At 32.3% G+C, this 22,392-nt stretch overlaps 1 protein-coding gene across 1 annotated transcript in view; it reads right to left on the bottom strand.

The window, feature by feature from the left end:
• Window positions 1-22,392, bottom strand: part of LOC113398115 (cGMP-specific 3',5'-cyclic phosphodiesterase-like) — a 122,868-nt gene that overhangs the window by 78,329 nt on the left and 22,147 nt on the right. The window contains exon 2 of the mRNA XM_026636704.2: window positions 20,230-20,264. The gene's annotated coding sequence lies outside the window, so the exon portion shown is untranslated. The remainder of the gene's footprint in view (window positions 1-20,229; window positions 20,265-22,392) is intronic.

The following is a 22,392-nucleotide window of genomic DNA, read 5'->3' as shown; positions in this document are numbered from 1 at the left end:
GAAAAGACCACAAACGCTCGATACGTATCCCCAGTAACCAGTTTCCCCGATAGAACGCCAATCGCCCGAAATTTACGCCATCAGAGTGACACTGAATGTTTTAAGCCTTAGGAGCTAAATGAAGGGAAAAAAAAAACGTTTTCATAAGCGTGGAATAAAATTGTTTTTTAAAGTTTTCGATCACTTTTTTTTAAAGATTTTGATAACATGTGACGTTTTTTATTTTACATTCGAAATCTGAAGATCTTAAACGTGGACGATTGTTATAATTTAAGCAAAACAAATCCTCGATCCAGTAGTATAATACAGGGACATCAAAAATTGTAATAGCTTTCGTTTATTTATATAGATGTATGTTTGAAAGCGTTGAAAATGCCGCATAATTAGAAAGTACGCCAGATAATAGTATACGCGCATTACCAGTTAATTTTCAGTCTCAATTACGTCCAATTTCCATTGAACGTAGTTTGCGTTTGATCCACTAATGGATTGACGTAATTAGATTCGAAACGACCAAATCTACGCGTAATCTAGTTTTATATTATCCTGTCAATATTACTTTTATTATCTAAAATTCGAACGCGTTCGGATATACCGTAGACTAAAAATTTTAATAAAAACCAAGAAAGAGTTTTTAAAAGTCTCAATATTTCAATTATTCCTTCTTTTACTATTAAAAAAAAGGTAAAATTCAATAATAAAATTACTTAATTGACAGTATTAAGAGAATAAATTTAAAAATACTTTAAGTCCAGAAAACAACACAGGAACAAGATCAGAAAAAAAAATAAAAAAAATAATTTGTTTGTTACAAAGAATGTTTAATTAAATAAACTATCAACAGTAGCTTTACAGAACTGCTAATGTTCGATTGTTAGGAAAACCCTATTAAGAAGATTTGGAGCATATTCTATCAGTTCGGGGTAGTGTGTCAGAATTTATTCACAAACGAGGTAAATTTTTAAGCAGATTACAAATCTGGTTCCATAATCCACATATTATTCGAGTGGAAAATAGTTATATAAATCTCTATAACCTATATACCTACTATTATTATATATTATATATGTATTCAAACTGAAGTAGTTTTTAGTTTAAAAATAAAACTAATATTTCATACAAAATACACTTTTTTTACTTCACTACATAGTATAAAACAAAGTCGCTTCCCGCAGTCTGTCCCTATGTACGCTTAGATCTTAAAAACTACGCAACGGATTTTGATACGGTTTTTATATTGATAGAGTGATTCGAGAGAGAGTTTTATAATATAACACAGGCATTCTATAGTTGATACTGATAATTTTAGAGGTTTCTAATGTGATGTCGCAAATAAACACATTTTTTGCGCTTAAATTGCAAACATGGTCTGAACCCTACGAGATAGATCAAAATAATGTACTACAGTATTGTACACCTTAAAACGGTCTTCAAAATAGTCTGCGATGGCATATGTCTATCTTTAAGGGATAACCCACATCGTATCCGTGCGAAGCCGGATCAGGTCGCTAGTATAATATATGTATTTTTTTATTGTAATTAATGAATACTTACTAATTGTTAATTTATCACTCAAATACTTACTGTCGCCTTAATAACACAATACGAGATATCTTCATCACGAAATTTGCACTTTGGTAAACAAAATATCTTTCAAAGTTATTATTTAAAATAACGAATGAACTTTTATAGCACATTCATAAAAAAATATATATTATTATAACGTTTCGTGAAAAGTATTACACAGACGGAATGCAACTAAACAATAAACTGTTAATTTTTCCTCGAACAATGTCGAATTTCATTAGCACGTGTGTTTTGTGGTTAAGTTTGGGCACCAGTGCCTGTATCATTGCTATTATTTTGCCACAATAATATACGGCATCCAACAACAAAGCCGTATTGTAAATATCTAATTGAAATTTAAGTGAGCCAGTGTAACTACAGGCATTGACGATGTAAGGAACGGTTAAAATTTCTTATGGTGGCTCATTTGCCAGTCCGTCCACCAAAAAAAAAATGACATTTAATAGTTTTTTTAATTAGACCATACACTAAAAAAGTCTCATAATTTATTAGTACAGACTACAAATTAAAGCGCTTTAGGCCCTTTCGGAATAGGTATCCCCCTAACAAATTTAAGTTATTGTGGCGACAAAGTAAATTGCTATGTACTAAGTACTTTGGTATACCTAAATGTGAGGCAGCCTGTTTAATTACCGGCACAAAGGACATGATAACACACGGACGGACGGACACTTTTCGAATGTAAATGTATGTTAATACAGATGATCTAGAAACATTTGAGTAACCTTTCAACACCAAAACTTGTATATATTTTAATTATTAAAGATGATTGGTTTAAAATGACTTAGACAGAATAAGCAAGTTTTTTGTCAACGCAATTCGATTAATAACATAAAATTAATTTAATATGTTTGGTGTCTAAATATTTAATATATAAGATTTTAAATTAACATGGTTATTTTTATTACTATAAGTATCAGTCTCGTGAACGAAAGACATTCGTAGATAATGTCGAAATATCGAGCTCCACGAAATAAAAAAAAACATGGTAAATAAATTTTAAATACTTATAGGATATATATTTTATTTTTCTATAAAATCGGTCGTGTTACAACTCATATCAATAAGAATTATTTATTAATGTAATACTTCTTTGGGCGCAAACAAAATATTTCGAATTAACGTAAAACGACACTGTTTTAATAAAAAAAAAAGTTGCACGATATCCAATATATTTAAAAAAAAAAAAAAATTAAAAATAAATAACTTCGAACAAATTGTAAGTACACGTGTGCAAATTGCCTGAAGTCATATATTTTAGTACATTATAGCAATGACAGGATAACAATATTAAATTTCATATTTTCCTGGTAGACATACAGGAATACATTATTTTTTTAGAATATCGCTCTTATTACGTAAGTTATAAGTGCTACGTGTATTTAACCGTGTCTGCTTTATGAATCATATATCGATAATTAATTTACGGGAACTACGTATTTCTGAATCACAATATAATTCAAACTTACACACAAAGTTCAATATACCATCCGTTTTTTTTTTATGCTAATGTTTTTTTTCCGAATTCATTAGGGCAATGATCAAACCGACGGAGCCAAGCGTCGGGGTTTCTTCGATAATTTATGTCTTTGACAAATTCGTGAACACGTTTCTTGTGGTCTCTGTGGTTAACTTTGTGTTTTCTGTATATTTTTCTACGATGTTTGTAAAGAAAATACGTATAATACGTTTGTTTATTTAGAAGTTGTCAACGGAAAATTCCAAACACTTTATAATGTTTCGAACAGGGTTTTAAGAGGAGAGTCTACAGTCAGGTAATCCTGTCCTGTCTGGCGATCGGATGTAGGTTATTGAAGTTGACGTGCTACAGCACCATCTAGCAGCACGTATATCAATGCGAATAGATATAAAAAAGATATAAAAAATATTTTCCATAACAAAGTATATGTGCTAACGTTTGTGATATTTCAAAACCAACATCCAATTTAATATATAAGATAATATTTTTCGTTTTATATGCTGCCTTCGACAGAGGCACAGGTGCTTTGGAAAATTTCTACGTCTACTTAAATTTATATTCAATTTCCGTACACTTAGCCACTATATTATGCATTCGGAGGACACTTTAGTAAAGAGATACAAGTAGTTAATAAACTGTCTCCATAAACATGGTCTAGTCTAACGTCTAATCATAAGTTCATTTTTAATATACATATTTAAACTTTATAAATGCGTTATTTTCTCATCCACATTAATATTACGTCCAAATTTTAGATAACAACGTATTCTAAGTACAAATTGCTTGCAGCTCTCGACCAATGATATCGCGTCAATTCGTTGTCAAATGGTCAAATGTTGTTCATTTGGCTTTTGTCCTCTTGTGGTTTGAATAGACTATTTAGTTGTTTTTTTTAATTACTTGTAATACGATTTAAATCATGTAATTCTAATTTCAAATTACTTAATATTTTCTTGAAGCACTTGCCCTGTGCAATAGTAGTGTATAAACAACTTTAAAATATACAACGCCCCGTGTTATTAGCTTGCCTAGACTCGAGAGAATTGGAATTACGATTCAACGGGCAAAAAACTGCTAGCTTATACTGCCATTCCACGCGATCATGATTTGTAAACAACTTAATATTAATATTTATTTGTTTATAATTATTTAAGTGAATAAATAATTCGAACACATTTGAATACCATCTAATAAACTTTACATATTTATATCTTGTCTGATATGCGTTGCAACGTTTTAAATTTGTTTATAAGCTGTTAACCGATACGAATTGCGCTCAAATATTCTCCGTGCTCAAATATATATCAACTCTCATAACGCTCGAATAGTATAGAAGTTGAAATATTACACATACTCGTGCTATGTGCCAACTTTAATGGTTTTCGGTCATACGGTGACGAAGTCTATAAATCTCCAACAGATATAACCAACATTAATTTTGATATAAGATTTAGTGGCAACTGACAGCGGGATTTTATTATAAAATATTATATGTAGTTCCCTTAGTCCGGAAGGAAGGGTTGACTCGGCGCCGGAAGCTTGGTGTTATAATATAGATATATTTTTATTTGTCACGTTGATACAATATTCTGTTTCTATATAAATATTTACTATTTTGTGTTACATTATATATAAAATATAAGAAGCGAGGTAATCGAGTTGATAGAAGACGTAGATGTTTACTGACGGTCGCTGGTTCAAGTAAGAACTGGGGATCAATTTTACTAACAAATTGTCATATTATCGCAATCGAATCGAAACATAATCGTTGCCATTTAGCCGTATTTTTATCATATAGGTAGGCGGACAGGCAAATGAGCAACCTGATGGTATCTGGTCACCACCGCCCATACCGCTGTAAGAAAAATTAACCGTCCCTTACATAACCTAGGGACCCAAAATGTTATGTCACTAGTTGCACTGGCTCATTCACCCTTCAAACCGGAACACAACAATACTGAGTACTGCTGTTTGGGTGGTAGAATATATGACGAGTGGGTGGTACCTACCCAGACTTGCTTGCACAAGTAACGTACTAACAAGTAAACATGTTTATAAATATATGTATATATATATAAATTTATTTTATACACATAACACAACGATCAGTTACGGTTTGATCGTAGATGGTTCCGAATAGGATTGGAATCGTATCGTAATATAAATATATACAATTGGCACCCAGGTTCGACAACTAAGATTTATTTTTATGAGGAATTTAATCGGGATCGTATCGTTAGTCGAATTGGACCCCTGGTGACTTTCATATTGTTAATTTGTGTTTGTAATTTATCTCGTGCTCGGCGTTAAAGGAAAAGATCTCGCGAAAAACTGCATTTGTCAAATTAAATTCAGCCATTTAAAAGTATATCTGCAAACGACTGGAGCAGATTGCTGAAACTGTGAATCTTTAAATGGAAAGAGGACCTCTGCTTATTCTAGGGAAAATAGGTCATGACAAAAAATATTCTTTAAAATTTTCAATTATATTAATTAATATTGATACTGTTCTTTTTAATGGCATATGTGGCAAACGCACGGGAGGCTCATGGAAAGTGACTACCACCGCCCATGGACATCTGCAACTCGGAAGGCTTGCAGGTGCGAAACCGGCCTTTAAGAAAGAAGTATGCTCTTTTCTTGATGGTTCCCAAGGCGTATCGGTTCCGACCCGACAACCGATATATATAACATACTAAATTAAAATATAAATTTCATGCATGTATTTTAATTTATGTTTAGTTAACTAAGGCGTTAAACCGCTCCTTTGCGTTGATCGAATCATCAAGAACCAATAATTTATTCATACTATTCCCTCGCTAATTGTTAATTAACAAATTAATGAGTTTCAGGGTTCGCAAAATTTACCTAACGCTTACTTACATACTTGATACTGTGATATTGCTCCAGATGTGTATGTGCTGATAGACTAGTCCCATTTCTTTCCGAATTCTCGGCAACAACTTCTCCTGTGAGTGTGTCCGGTAATTAGAATAAAAATATAGGTTAGTTTGCAATTGTAATGCTTCTAGCGTAATGACTCTTTACTTGCTCTGAATGCTTAACTTTTCAGTAGATGAAGCTCACTTGTATAGCAACACATCCATTGACGAACACACACATAAATATTTACTCATTCTTATCCTATGTCATGGACTTGCCTCACTGTCTTACCTGTGAATCCCGAGGTTTTACCAATGCAATTCGAACTTTAAGCTGCAGCAACAAAGAAGTATTTAAATCGCCTTACAATCGTCGAAGTTATTACCTTATAAATATTGTTTTTTATTCAAATATCTTCAGTGTCGTCAAACAGTAAAGTAATGAACGACATAGGTACTCAAAAATTACGAAGAAATTCCGATCGATAAACTATTATTTTTTAAATCTTGAAGCTAAGTTCTGTCTCGTTTGCCTGGTGGCCAGCTTATAATTATGAAGATCCTGAACGCGTTACGTTAAATGAACTAATGAAAACTTATTGGGTATTTGTGTTAAGAAGTTCTCAATAGCAGTTGACCCTGGAAATTGACAGTTTTTATAGTCAATTTTTGTTTAGACTAGTGTTTACTCCTGTACCTTTGTATGTATTCCGCGGTTCCGCCGATATTAGTTACCATTTGTCTAAAAACATGTATGTAAAATTTCATGAAGATCGTTCCAGTAGTTAATACATGGAAGATACACACACAATCTCACATTCGCATTTAAAATATTTTTTGGGATTATATTTGCAAAATGGCTAATCAAAGGTTTATAAGATAGTAATGTGAGTCTTCAAATGTCCCACTTCTGGCCTCCTCCCCTTTTGAGAAGAAGATTCTTTCATCAATGCTTGTTGATAGATATGTACATATGTGGCAGAATTTCATTGAAATTAGACACATGCAGGTATCCTCACGATGTTTCCCTTAACAATCGATCACGAGATTAATTAGGAACACAAATTAAGGACATGAAAATTCAGTGGTGCTTGCGCCAGACAAATGCCGGCGTTCTAACCACGGGGCCATATCAACTGTCTTAGTTACGAAATATTAATTACATTTAGATAATTAAAGACAACATACATCAAACGGGAACTTATTCCTTTTTTTTCTGCAATTTATAATGACGCAGTTTGATGTAAAACCATAACGCAAACGAAAATCGTAAAAGACAATAAGTACTTTTCCTCTATTCCTAAAAGTACTGTAAATAAAAAATACTTCGGAAAATTAGTCACACGGTCTCGTAAAACACCTCCCACTCGGTCCGTAAAGCATATTGTATTTTCTCTATATTCTCACATATACCAAATATAACTGATTCTTAATATAAGAGCCATAAAGACTATTTTACAATGGGATAAGTTTCACAAGCTGTATTACTTTATCAGTATTTGTTTTGTAGCTTACATAGTAGTGCATAAACTAAACTTTGTGCTTATAATAGTGCTTCTATTTTATTTATTAGTGTAACATTGTCTAATATGTATTGTATTACTACATATTATTAAGTAAATGTTTTAATGTGTGTATTTAAATTTATATTACAGCAAAAAGTGTATATGTATATGTCGTTTAATTTTAGACATTGTCGAGTGCCTCTTGGCTAATGCTGAACTAGTGTGTCTTTTCAGTATTTATTGATTGCACACATAAAACTTTGACGATGTATATGTACATTTTAGTTTCAACGGTTTTGCATCTGTGTCACGAGCTGACTGACTTTAGACGTTTTGTTTTTCAACTCGAATATTATTTCTTTTTTTTATAACATCCATACAATTGAAAAGCAAAGATCAAAGACGTACTGCTTAACTACTTACCCGCCTAGTCCCTTTCTTTTTCGAAGTTATCACTGTTAGGTCGTAATAGTAAATATTTTAATTGGACAAATTAATTATAATAATTAAAAAAAAACCCCAAAATATTTTTTATGATGAGAAGTATTTTTCTCATCAAAATAAAACGAGTAGACGAATAATAATTATCTGTGTTTTCGCGAATATCCCTAGGGTTTTCATGATAATTGTAATTATCAAATCATCCTACGTTATCTCCACATAGGATAAAGCAAAGTCGCTTCCCGCTGTCTGTACGCTTAGCTTAAACTACGCAACGTATTTTAATGCGGTTTTCATCAAAAAACAGCTAATCCAATCTGAGTATTTCAATTATTCTAGCTGGAAAAAAAAAAAATCTCTTTTTATGTTTGTTCTTAAAGTTGTATATACTATTCGTACCCGACTGAAGATAAGACAGGTACCTTGTATATATATAGTATACTTATTTTTAATAGTAAATAAGTTTGAGTACGAGTTTCAGAACCTGTCGCTTCTTTTGTAAAAAATATATTAAATTACAATTGCAAGGATTTCGATAAGTGAAGTAACTTCGTCACGAATTGCAGTATTTAGTTTTTTCAATAGACCCTAGAAAATACTTCAATACCAACTTCGATGAAAAATGATATATTTCAGCCCGTGTCAGTTAGTGCGGATGGACCATCTTAGGAGAGAGTACAACTGCTTAGGAGATATTGATATGCAAAATGTGTGTACGTAAGCAAGTGCACTTCAACTTTCAAACTTCAACTTGCTACGCAGAATATATTTAGAGAAAAACCTATAAAATAACTTTTTATTGGCTCGACGCGGGATTTGAAGGGATCTGCAGATTTATCGTTTCATGACTTCAAAAAAGGAGACTACCAATTGAAATATATTATTTCGTGATTATGAAATGTTAAGAGCATTAACATAAATAAAAAGTGAAATTTATGTAATATCTCGACATTTTAATTTGTAGACTTTTTTTTTTTAAATATCGAATAAGGGAAGAAACTGTTAGAGGTACCTACATATATAGTTAATTTCACGAAACGAGCTCCCAAAGGAAATTGCGTTTGTTGTATCATTGGTTATTGCGCGTGACCAAATCATTTCTTGGGATTGCCTTACATGCCGGTTTCATCTTGCTTATCTCTAACCTCATGCATCCACCAATGAGATGAGAGTATTATGTTCCCTAGGAGTTCGACGCATGGAAAGGACTGTTGTAATATATACTCACAATAAGTAAAATTTACTAACAAATTATATTATTACTTTTACTATTCGTCATTTGTTTCTCTAAACGTTAAGATAGATCCATATACCTAAATGTACGTAAAATATTTACTGACCACTAAAAGTTTACTATTTATTTATTTTAAATAAAAAATAGCTACTCCATAAATCATGACCGCGTGGAATGGTGGCAAGAATGCTAGCAGCATTTACCCGTTGAATCGCAACTTTGACACGCTAAGCGATGAACTAGCTGAATTTCTTGATACCAGATTTACTTTATGGAATTGTGCAAGCCCGTCTGGGTAGCTACCACCCACTCATCAGATATTCTACCGCCAAACAGCAGTACTCAGTATTGTTGTGTTCCGGTTTGAAGGGTGAGTGAACCACTGTAACTACAGGCACAAGGGACGTTACATCTTAGTTCCCAAGGTTGGGGGCGCATTGGTGATGTAAGGTATGGTTAATATTTCTTACAACGCCATTGTCTATGGGCGGTGGTGACCACTTACCATCAGGTGGCCCATTTGCTCGTCCGCCTACCGATATCATAAAAAAATACCAATACATGTAAAAACACGTAAATACTTAAAAAAATATTTAGGTCTTTTGAAATAAACAAACTAAAAGTCGAACAGTAAAATACATAAATGTGTATGATTTGTGATTAAAATTAAAATTTGTTTTTCTTTTGTTTTTAAGGTCGACATTACATCGCTTTTATTAAAAACCTTCAGCGTGCATCAGTCTTTGTCATAGGTTTCCTCATTTGAGAACCATTAAGTCTGAAACTTTGGATTTATGGAGATGAATACGCGTCACGCGCTTTGTTTTATACAACTTTGTAAAATTGTCGGCCTTTCAAAGTGCTAATGAGTTTTATGGGAAATATATAATGAATTGATAAATTTATTTTTACTTATTTTCAAAAATGCCGTTATAATTATATTAATATTAATTTTATAATTGATTATTAAATATTGTTATATCTTAGACTTAAATGTTTAATCGGAATCGATTATATCATAGAGAAGATTATTTTTAGTGGCTATGAGTAAACGATGCTTAACTATATACCTCTAACAGTTTCTTCCCTTATTTGACATTTAAAAAAAAAATTAAGTCTACAAATAAAAATGTCGAGATATTACATACCTTCCACTTTTTATATATGTTAATGGTCGTAGCATTTCATAATCACAAAATAATATATTTCAATTGGTAGTCTCCTTTTTTGAAGTCATGAAACTATAAATCTGCAGATCCCTTCAAATCCCGCATCGAGCCAATAAAGTTATTTTATAGGTTTTTCTGTCAATATATTCCGAGTAGCTGAAGTTTGAAAGTTGAAGAGCACTTGCTGACGTACACACATTATTAATAATATCTCCTAAGCAGTTGTAGTCTCTGCTGAGATTGTCCGAAGTGACTGAACCGGGCTGACGTATATCATTTTATTAAAATTGGCTTTGAAGTATTTTCCAGAATTTATATATTGATAAAGACAAAAGAACTCCGACTCATGACGTCTCTGAACATTCAGGTATACTTGAATAATATAATAACAATATACGTTGCGATACTTTCATTTCAAGATTATCTAAATCGTTATTTCATATTTTTTACCCAAGAACCTGGTTCACAAACTTACCTCGTACCATCAGATATATCATTATAATTATTATAGTCACCTACATTTCTCAAATGTCTGTCTCTTTAATAAATGGAGTGACCTTTTTTTAAGTCATCATCTAATATATTATTATTATATGATTATTATTTTTTTCCGAACCGATACGACTTGGGAACCTTCAAGAAAAGAGCGTACTCCTTCCTGAAAGGCCGACAACGCACCTGCAAGCCCTCCGGCGTTGCAGATGTCCATGGGAGCTGGTAGTCACTTTCCATCAGGTGAGCCTCCTGCTCGTTTGCCAGCTCTAACATAAAAATAAAAGATGATGACTTAAAAAAGACAGGCATTTGAAAAAGGTAGGTGACTAGGAGATCCCATCTCACCACTCTGCTTTTGCGACATTTTAGAAATAACTACATAAGATATTTCAGTGAATTGATGATAGTTTCACACAGAAGATTCACACAGTCTTTAAAACAACGGCTTTTAAAATTTAGTTTCATTATAGTTAATGTTTACGTTATTGTTTTCATGGAATAGTTGTGAGCAATCAAAACAAAAGAAATCTAGCAATTAAGATGAACAAGGGCAATATTATAAAGAGGTAAAATTAGTGGGTAATCTCTAGAACTATAGATCCAATTCTTTTTTTTTTCTAATAGAAAGCTACATTACCCCTGAGTGATCTACGGTATGATTTATATTTATATCATATCATTTTCACTTTGTTCTTCGTAGTTTTAAATTCTAGAAACTCAGAATACCTACACCGGATTTTCATGTAATGAGTCCAAGCCGAAATAAAGATTAATGAATAAAATAAATTATTAAATAGCGGCTTTCTGATTGCAACTAATAAGCGCTAAAAAAAATATAATTCAGTCTGTCGGACCCTTTTAAAGTTATTAAAAGGCTGATTTTTACCTAAGCAAACATGAACGCTATGAAGAATAATTAAAAAACCGGGCAAGTGCGATTCGGACTGAGGGTTTCGTATCAACAGAAAGATTATATTATAAAACAAAAGGCCATTAAAGTAAAGAAACTAAAGCAAATACAAAATCATAGGAGACTGCCAATTCTCGGCAGTGTTTGTAGTAATATATAACTTAGTGGTAAGGCTTACGCAGTAAGTACCACCCACTCATCAGATATTATACCGCCAAACAACAGTACTCAGCATTGTTGTGTTCCTGTTTGAAGGGTGAGTGAGCCAGTGTAACTAAAGGCACAAGGGACATAAAATCTTAGTTCCCAAGGCTGGTCGTGCATTGGCGATTTAAGGAATGGTTAACATTTCTTACAGCGCCATTGTCTATGGGCGGTGGTGACCACTTACCATCAGTTTGCCCATATGACAGTTCGCCAACCTACGCCATAAAAAAAATTATAACTGCGAAAGTAACTCTGTCTGTGTGTTGCTCTTTCACTGACAAAATGCAAGCTACTCCGCGGGCGACACCTAGTGAACAATAGATTAATACGTCAATATTTACGTTTCGCACTACCGTGATTTTGATACGTCCGGCTTTTGTTGCTTGACTCCTGACTTCCTTTTGTTTTCATATACGTGGCGTCAATTAATTTTAAGCTTCCTTGAAAACCTTCGCTTCAGCTTGGTGCTGCTTACGGACGTGATATCTGTATTTGGCGCATTAAATATAATTCCCTATAATTATAATAATAAATTACATTACTTTGTTTTGTCGATATACATGTATCTGTGATAAGAGTATTTATTTATATGTATTAACGCAAACGAATCTCACCAAAGATGGCAGTTTTTTAATCTCGTGCTTGACGGTAAAGGAAAATATCGTGTAGAAATTGAATTTGCTGAAAGAGAATTTAGCATATGTGTATCCATTAACCTTACCCTGAGACGTTGGCCCATCAAGAAAACATTTAGGAGCTCTGAATACAAATTACATAATAATAACTCAAACCACCTACCGTGGAAAATAGCTTCGTAAGGTTGTGAGACCACCAGTGCATTCAAAGATCGAGAAGTTTTCAGGAACATGTCAAAGTTCAGAAATTGGCAGCGTTCATAGTCCCTTGCCCAAGAAAGCATATAAAGACGAAACTTTTTGAAATTGTGACGAATAGCCATTCATTTTTAAATATATATATATTGGACAACATCACAAACATTACTCTGATCCCAATGTAAGTAGCTAAAGCACTTGTGTTATGGAAAATCAGAAGTAACGACGGTACCACATACACCCAGACCCAAGACAACATAGAAAACTAATGAACTTTTTCTACATCGACTCGGCCGGGAATCGAACCCGGGACCTCGGAGTGGCGTACCCATGAAAACCGGTGTACACACTACTCGACCACGGAGGTCGTCATTTCAAGAATAATTCATTGGATTATAACATAGAGAATAGACAATGTATTTGTATACGCACATAGCGTAGAGTATTGTTATATAACCTACGCAGTACTCTGGTCTCTCATGAGAACTAGCCATGCTAAAAATTATTAGAAAAAAAACAAACGTAGAAAATATATTTCACATTCCTATAAAAATAGAATGTCTATATATAATATCATTGCTTCGTGACAACTTAAGTAGGAAATCATATTATAAGGCTTTAAATTGAAAAGTTATATTCTTTATAACTTTGATACTCAACCAATTTCGAACATCAACGTATAAAATGGTATCATATAGGGTTGTCAAAATATAAAACCGCGTCTTTCCTTCACAAATAAAAATGTAGTAAAGTGGACTTGTTAAAGTGGGTCGCATTGATTTATTCATAGTTATACGAGGTATAGAAGCGTATAAGTCACGAAGCCTAGCCTTGAACATTAACAAAAGGTCCATATCATTTTATGTAAAATTTGCGAAAGATTCTTGGCCGTATGAAGCTTGTTCTTTGTCTCGTATCTTAGGATTCAACCAAGGAGAGTTCATATACTTTAAAAAAAAATGAATCGAATAATATACTCAGATTATTTTTTCTGATCACGTAACTTTTTTAGTATGTTAGTTTGTAGTTTCAGAACGGCCAAAGCTATTTGTATTGTATATTTTTCGAGATAAATATATCATATTATGTCAAGTTTCGAACGATATTGCGAACGCTTCCAAAACTATAAGAGGTACTCAAAAAGTTTGTATGTAACATTTATAAATCTGAAGATTTATAGATGTGTACAGTAAAGTACGTGATATGATCTCAATAATAATATATATATGTTTTATTATTAATAAATAATAGTTTTAGTTTTATTATTTTCTCAAACTATTTATTATTTTTTATCATTTAAAAAAATATTGAATCAAAATGTTTAGATATAGATAGATACCTAGAAGATATATAAATAACACATGAAAGACATATGTATACAAGAATACGTATTACATTACAGGCGGATATATCAATCATTGTCTGGTATCTTATTATTTTAAAATACAAATACGGAATTAATTTAATATAGGGCTTCGTGCAAGACCGCCTAGGTAGGTATCACACACTCATCATAAATTTTACCACCGAGCAACAATACTTCTTGTTGGGTTATGGTTAGAAGGGTGGAAGAACGACGCAAGGGACGGTAAATATATGTATCTTACAGCACCGATTTCTATGGCAATGGTGACCGCTTCTCATTTGAACGCCCGTTTGCAATTGTTTCAAAAGATAAAAATAAAAGTGAATTTTTACTGGGCAGTTTTCATATATAATACATAACATAGAATATACGTACCATAAACCATAATCACGTTCTATATTACTAGTATGTATTATAGTAGTATGAAAAAAAGACGCCGACCTTTACTAAAATTTATACACATATCCTTCGTTAATTTAGAGCAGAAAGGCAGACGGGTAAATGGGCCACCTGTTGGCAGGCGGTCACCTCTACACATTCGACGTTGGCACGAGCAGGAATATAAACTATTGCTTACACAGTCAATGCGCCGCCAAATATGGGAATTAAGATGTTGTCCCTTGTGATTTTGGCTTATTCACCCTTCGAACCGGAACATAGCCGTACTAAGTATTGATGTTCGGTAGTAGAATACTTTATGATCGGGTTTCGTCTATGTATACGAGTTTGCGTAAGATGATAATTATGTCTTCGATTTTGGTCATGCCGGTGACTCTCAAGGGAGTCATCTGCGCAAGTTTTATATGTGCGCAAAGTTTTACCTAGTATTCTTCTTCTTAATGATGATTGAGCCGAAATAGCCCAGTGGTTGGATCGCGTCCATCTTAAACGGTGATCGATGATCTAGAACCATTAAATTTCTGTGTACTTTGTGTTTGGGGAGAGGAGGCTTCAGCCCAGCAGTCGGACACTTACAGGCTGTATCTTTACTTTAAAACAATGAGATATCCGACTAGAATAGAAGTCACCAAATGACTTAGCTGGGCTTTAAACCTTTCCCAAGTTACAGGAGTATAAGTACTATAAACTTTCTAACTATGGACTGCTTCTAAAAATTCATCATCATAAAACATTCTTTTTTTTTAATAAAATCATTATATTATAATTGACAACCCTAACGATAACTGTCATCCACGTGACCTAAAAACCGTTCAAGAGTCCGAATAATATCAAAACAAGCACATCCTTTGACGCCGATTTCATTCGAGCTTTATTATTTCAGTGCATCTGGAATTTATGTCAATGTTTATCGATAATAATAAAATGGCTATAATTAGAGGCCGGTTCCGACTACATTTATTAATAAACGGAATTCTCAAGAGGCGATAATTATATTCAGTTCTTTCCCAACCAACCTTTGACTATTCCTCATAAAATCAAACCTCAATCCGTGTGAACAATATAAGTATAACAATTTAGTGTTGGTTGCAATATAGAGTAATTTTAAAACCAGGCTTAATGTTGGACATTTTTGAGGAAATAAATAAACTTATAATATATATATAAAAATATAAATAAAAATTTAAACAATGTAATGATCTCCCAAAGTAAAGATACTTCTTCAGCATATGCCATATTCATTAGGACGCAGAGCTGTTTTCTTGAAGTCAGTATTTATAAAAAAGTTTATACGTATGACTTAGGTGTTGCCATTCGCATATAAAAAATGATAGTTATTAGCAACAGTGCCACGGTAACGATGCTCTTGAGGTTCAGCTCCGCCCGGGAACGTGATATTGCAATATTAAAATATGTGTAATATTTTGATATCATTCGTGTTTTCCATTCATAGGGTTGAATTATAATGGGTGTTAAAATCTCGTAGGCTAATGGGTAAATTTTTATTCAGACCTCTAAATTTAAATTATCCAATTTTATGAATAGAATAACACGGAAGCTGATATTTGCAAAAAAAAATAAACATGCAATTAGAGATAATTATTGTTATAAGTAAATAAGATCAATAAAATAATAAAGTAGATTTCATTCATTCTTGTCAGCCGAAGGACGTCCACTACTGAAATAGGTCTCCTCCAAAGATCGCCACAACGACCGGTAGATTTATTTATTTATTTATAAATAATAATCGTTTAGTTACATAACAAATGATACGATTATTTATTTTAATAACACAATAATCCAGTAATCTAGATTAAACGTAATTGGTTATCAGTTGCTGAAGGGGGCTTTGGAAGAGGAAACAATGAACTTCTTTGCCATTTATGACATTTTTATTGACAGAACGGGTCACAGCAACGTTACCATTACACGGGTTTTACGTTCAAAAATTAACGCAATTGTGAATATATATGCAGACAAGAGAAAACCAATAATTAATGTAACGTAACCTAATATTAAAGTTTAATTGCTATTACATTTCATTTTTATTTTCATGACATTTCACCATTTTTTTCATGATTTTTAAAATATATTTTTGTTTCACACTGGCTACATGACCCGGCTTCGCACAGATATAATTTAACTACTTCGGGTGTATATAAAACGTTTGTATTGAAGGAAAAATATACGTAGATTTTTTTTAGTATTTTGGGGCGAAGGCGGTGGCCTTCGCTAGAGAACACTTTACCAAAGTTTTATCACATTTAAGATATGCTTTATTCAAGGCTAATAAAAGCACTTTTGAATCATCATGTTCCAGTGTTGAATTACAGATTTTTATCGAGAATAGCCGGCGAGAAACTCAGTAGTTACTCTTTTCCACCATTTGAATTATACATTATGTTGATAAAGTACAATTGAATTTATATCTACATATCCTACCTAGAACATCAACAAATACTGAGTTTACTTTTTATTATCTTTAACATAATCTTGTATTGAGTAATACGCCCTATTTATCAATGTTTTTTTGACATCATAATCTGAATGGTCATGAAGTAAGGTTAAGCAATGCATAAAAAACTAACAGAAAACTCAAATTTTTACTTATTTAAATAAATAGTAAACTCTTTACAGATTACTTATAAAATAATTTTGTAGTAATTATAATCATAAAAACTTCTTTTATTTAGACTGTATCCATGTTTTACTTATGTATTCGTACAATAAAGTATAAGGTAAAGTAAAGTAATCTAGAAGTTTATTCAGTTCAAAAAGATTAAATAATAGATAAAGGTTAATCATGATATTTTATGAATGCAAGCCTATTACAAAACATATTTATGTATATGAAGTAACTATAGCAATATGTGCCAGTAATGTATACAATAACACTGACTGGACACATTTGGAAATTGTAACGATGATTGATTATTACAGTTCAATTTTATGTCACTATAGTAAAACTAGACACCCGCCCCCGGCTTCGAACGGGTGAAATTTTTTTTGAATGATGTAACTCTTTATGTGAGGAAGGGCTTGAGTATTGACGTGAATGGATATAGAGGACGGTGACGACCGAAGAAACGATGGATGGATTGTGTGAAAGACTAGAAGAGATAACGTCAGACAGAGAAGAATTGAAGAAGAAGACATGCAGAACCCAAATAAAATTGGGATAAGGCCTGGAGGATGATGACGATGACGTAACTTTTTATTAGTAAAAACATTTTTAGAATTCGATCATTAGTTCCGCAGATTACCCCTTGCGTACAAACAAATTTTACCTCATTACATTATATTTTAGAATTTTTTAAAATAATTTCTAATATTACACATTCTTGTGTATATTTTTCTGGATATTTATTTAACAAAATGAAGCTTAACAATTAATATATTGAATCGCATTTCAACTGACCTTACCTCGTCTAATCCTTCTGGAGTGAAAAAGTGGACTGTTAATCTTTGACGGTAATATAACAATCTTAGTTTCTATAAAGATGGTCGCTTTACGACGCAAAACAGTGCTAATGTTACCGTGTAATGTGACCGCTTTTATATCTACCTACTTAAAATAAAAATAGATATAAGCTTCAACATCATGATGACTAACAGAAAATTAAAAAACAAAATACGAATGATCCAGAAATAGTATTTGCTTACTATGTTGATTTTGAAAGTAAGCATTCATGCAACGCTTATGCTAGAATTCAAATTTCATGTAACATTTCAAGAGAATCGAATTCGTCGTAACTTTTTGTTCGACCAAGTTAGCATAGTAGGATTTATTGTCAAAGTTGAAACGTTGTGCCGTCATCGATTTTAAGAAATTTGACGTTTGAGCGTTGAATGAACGAATATGTGATTGATGGAATAGGAAAAGGCGTAAACGCAATTATTAGATTCCGACTCGGTTGCGTTCAAGAGACAATTTGTTAGAATTAGATGCCAGGGTCGTAACTTTGTTCGCAGGAGTAAGTTTTTTTTTTTCTTAAGAAAAAACTACTTCCTACTACGTGACATTTTTATTGCATCGAGGAAGTCCATCATTTGTTGGGTCAATGGTTTGGACGCATCAATTAAGTCACAGCTGAGGAAATTGCACGATTTTATATTGACCTGAAGAAGGTACACTATGGTGCACTACGAAGAGACCTCTAATTGCGAATGCAATAGGCTATTTGACAATGCAAAAAATAAAGTGTCAATTATTGTACAGTATATGAGTTTAAAAATGGTTATTTATTAATGAAAGTTGAAAATAATAATTAATTTATTCAAAAATCCATAAATAAAAATGCATTTTTTAAGGGTTTGTAACGTGACAAAAAACGGTCCTGATTGGTCGGATTTATGATGACGTCACTTGCTTGTTAACCTCGTTTGCCTACTATATTTGGATTATATGGGCCACAGTTACAATACAGGCAAGTGTCGTCACCGACCCCATTGCAGCGCCATATTGTCAAAGTAACGTTTTCGCGCGCTATTTAAATATGGATATTTTTCAGCAAATATGTACTAGAATTATAAAAAAACTACTTTTACTGGATTCCTTAACCTCTACTAAATAATATAAAATGGATTTTAAAAATCAGTCAAATAGCCTATTGGCTGGTGATTTGATTTGAGCTTGCTATGGTCAGTTTCATTAAACAAATTAATATTGCATTATACGTAAGCCCTATTAAAAACATATTCTTCAAAATCATGACGTACTTTATTCAAGAAGGCCAATCTTAAAACGTCATTCACAAATCCTTGTCAGTTCGCAGTGAACTCGATTCCAAATTTAAATACAATTCTTTGCTTAGTGGCTTTGGTAAAGCCAAAGGCAAACTTCTAAAATGACATTTTCATATCCGTGTCAGTTCGACATGAAGTTCACACCTGTTCGAAATTTGGTTTATATATTTGGTACATGGACAAGTATAAATGAACGGTATAAAACCATGTATAGGAATATTGGTCCTAAAATGAATCGCACAAAGTTATTATTCCTTTAAAGTCATGTTCGAAATACCTTTCTAACAATTAATTTGATTTAAATATTCGCCATGAAAAATACGCGTAATTATTTTATATTCCAAAATATTATTTCTTTTTACGTCGAAAAGGAGTTTCACTTACGCTCTGTATGACGTGTTCTGATTTGCACGCCCTATAATTTTTTTGCACATCGTGAACGCGAAGTAGCGTGGTACTCCATTATCGCCAGAAAAGTTCATTTTTTAATCATTTAAGGCACAGAATTGTTTATTTTTTCTTAATGAATGACAATTATATAAAATACACAACCTTATATAACTACGGTTAACATTATTATTACCATTAATAAGACTTGAACTTTATTTGACAAAATTTACGTTAGTCAATTTAATAATTATTTTATATTATACTTTACCGAAAGAAAAATATCGAGAGCTGTTTGGAACGTAGTTGCTTTAGCTATGTATGACGTATTAAATAAACATATACAATAAAATAAAAAACAACGTTTGAAAATTATGAAAATGACAAAATTGTTATAAAAATATTCGTGTAAATTTAAAAAAGAAGTTAAATAAAATAAGCTTTAATAATCTTGTATATAAAATCAAAAGAATGAGTGAGAAAAGTCGCCCGGAGGGGCCGTAACACTTTTTTTTCTTATGTGACGATTTGTGCAAGTTGTACTGTAAGCAGCGTATAAAAAGTACTCAGTATAAAATGCATGCTTACCCCTTGAAGAGATTTCTTCCAGCACATTGGGTGTTCTGAAATAAATAAAAAAATATATTTAGACAATATTTAGATAAATAATAGTAGCCACATACTATATATCTATGTTACATAGCTACATAATACAAGTAACGAAACGAAAAAATTATATGAAGGTACAAACAAAAACCAGCGTAAGTTGAACTTTTATTTTCGCCAATGTACGTTCGTTCTAGATTCAAAAAGTCACTTAATATTCCATCGCGGAACATGCCGCGAATTCATTTCTAAAGTGGCCTTTAGAATTAGACTCTCTTTCGTGTCTATATGCAGTGCAAAAGCCGATCATTCTGATCCTATTCACGTAAGTCGTGATTTGAATAAAGCCACCTCAGATGTTTTTAAAAGTACAACCGACTAGTATTGGACACATTCATCAATCGATTTCATTCTGACAGTCGGAGCTGATAGTTGATTTTAAATGTTGCACTATTTCTATTGTTTCATTGCCCTCGAAAACAAGGTTAGCTTAAGATTTTGATAAAATTTAATGGAAATATATGAGCTCAATATATAACGTCATCATATCCAATGACGTCAAATACGACTCGCGTGATAGAAGTAGTTGAATCTATTGTCAAACCAAAAGCAGGTTAAGTCAACAAAATTAAAATATAAATATTATAAGAAGAATTAGTGTGAACTTTCCGAACGTCATATGTCAAGCTGTCCGACGTCTTTTAAATTCATTCGCTTTTTGGCGGGAAGCAGCGCGAAATACGGTCAGGCGTATCATTGTTAAACTGTTTTTTGTAATAATATTAGACCAGAAATTGATTAAAGTATTTTGTTATTAATTATTATTATTTTATATTCATGTAATAAATTTATTAAAAGTAATTTGTTTTGTTAATAATATAATTTATTTAAGTGGACTCTGTCATCACGTGTTTGCTATATATTTAGTTTCTTTCCTAAGTCGGTGTATACATTTCTTTGAAGAAACACGCATACATTTCTTGGAAGCCTGTCTAAATATTTACTAACATCCTTTTAAGCCATCACGAATTAATTATAAACAAAAATTAAGTATTCGAAAGAAATCACGATTTGTTTTAAGTTGTATTTGAACTTGTGGCTATAAAACCTACCTGTCAAATTGGACCATTTGGGTTCTTATTTAAAAAGATTGGAACTTATATTGACGTTTAACCTTGTCTAGCTATTGTCTCGATTGTGACCTATATTAAAAATATTACAATACTGTTCTTGATTGCAGCGTTATATTAATCTGTTGATCAACTAAAACGAACATTTTGATTTAAACCTTTTTCTGATGATTATATCGCCGGCAGTCTGCTACTACGATAACGACGAGTATTTATTACGTATATTTCACAGTAATCATAAGAACTGTTTATTTCCGAAACTTATACAAAAAAATATTTTTAGCTGAAGACTCTTTTACATAAGAAATTTGAACAAAGTAGTTTTTCAATAAACTGGTCAAAAAAGAATAAGCCATCCTCTCAACAGTAACGATAAGACAAGTCGTTATATACAATTAAAAAAAATATATAAATATTAATAATTTTATTACAATTTTTAATTAAATAAACAATTCATATAGTAATGACACGAAAACAAAACACTAAGAACACCGTATTTTAAACGCAATTGGGGACAAGCGTTTTGTTCTATAGTAAGCCAACCAACCAAATACCAGCGCTAAGGTCACGAATGCACAACAATTGTGAATCTACGGAATAAAAGCACGAGCGACTCCTTAGATTGAATAGCATCGCCTAATATGGCATAAATCCGGGGAACGAACGAACATTATTTGAATGGAAATGATCGGATTCGAAGATTGAGATTCAGACCCGTAGTTCGCATCGTGATCCTTGTAAGCTTCGAGATATTTTTTTATAATACTAAGCTTATTATTCGAATACGTTTCAGCAATATATTTGAGATAAGAGAATTATATTGTGTGGATATAATTTGTAGTCCGTTGTGTCGATCGTGAGAAGGATTTTTATAGATTTTAGCGTTAGTTAGTGATTAGCCTGAACCGATATTATTTTCCTATCCATGTTTCACTGTTTTTTACTTTTCCATCTAACCTATTAGTTTCTTTAGACAGTCCTTTTTCTTAATATCACTTCGTATTTCACTAAAGAA

The sequence above is a fragment of the Vanessa tameamea genome, chromosome 24, assembly GCF_037043105.1.
Source record: "Vanessa tameamea isolate UH-Manoa-2023 chromosome 24, ilVanTame1 primary haplotype, whole genome shotgun sequence".
NCBI classification, from domain to species: domain Eukaryota; kingdom Metazoa; phylum Arthropoda; class Insecta; order Lepidoptera; family Nymphalidae; genus Vanessa; species Vanessa tameamea.
This window is presented reverse-complemented; position numbering and strand designations above follow the sequence as displayed.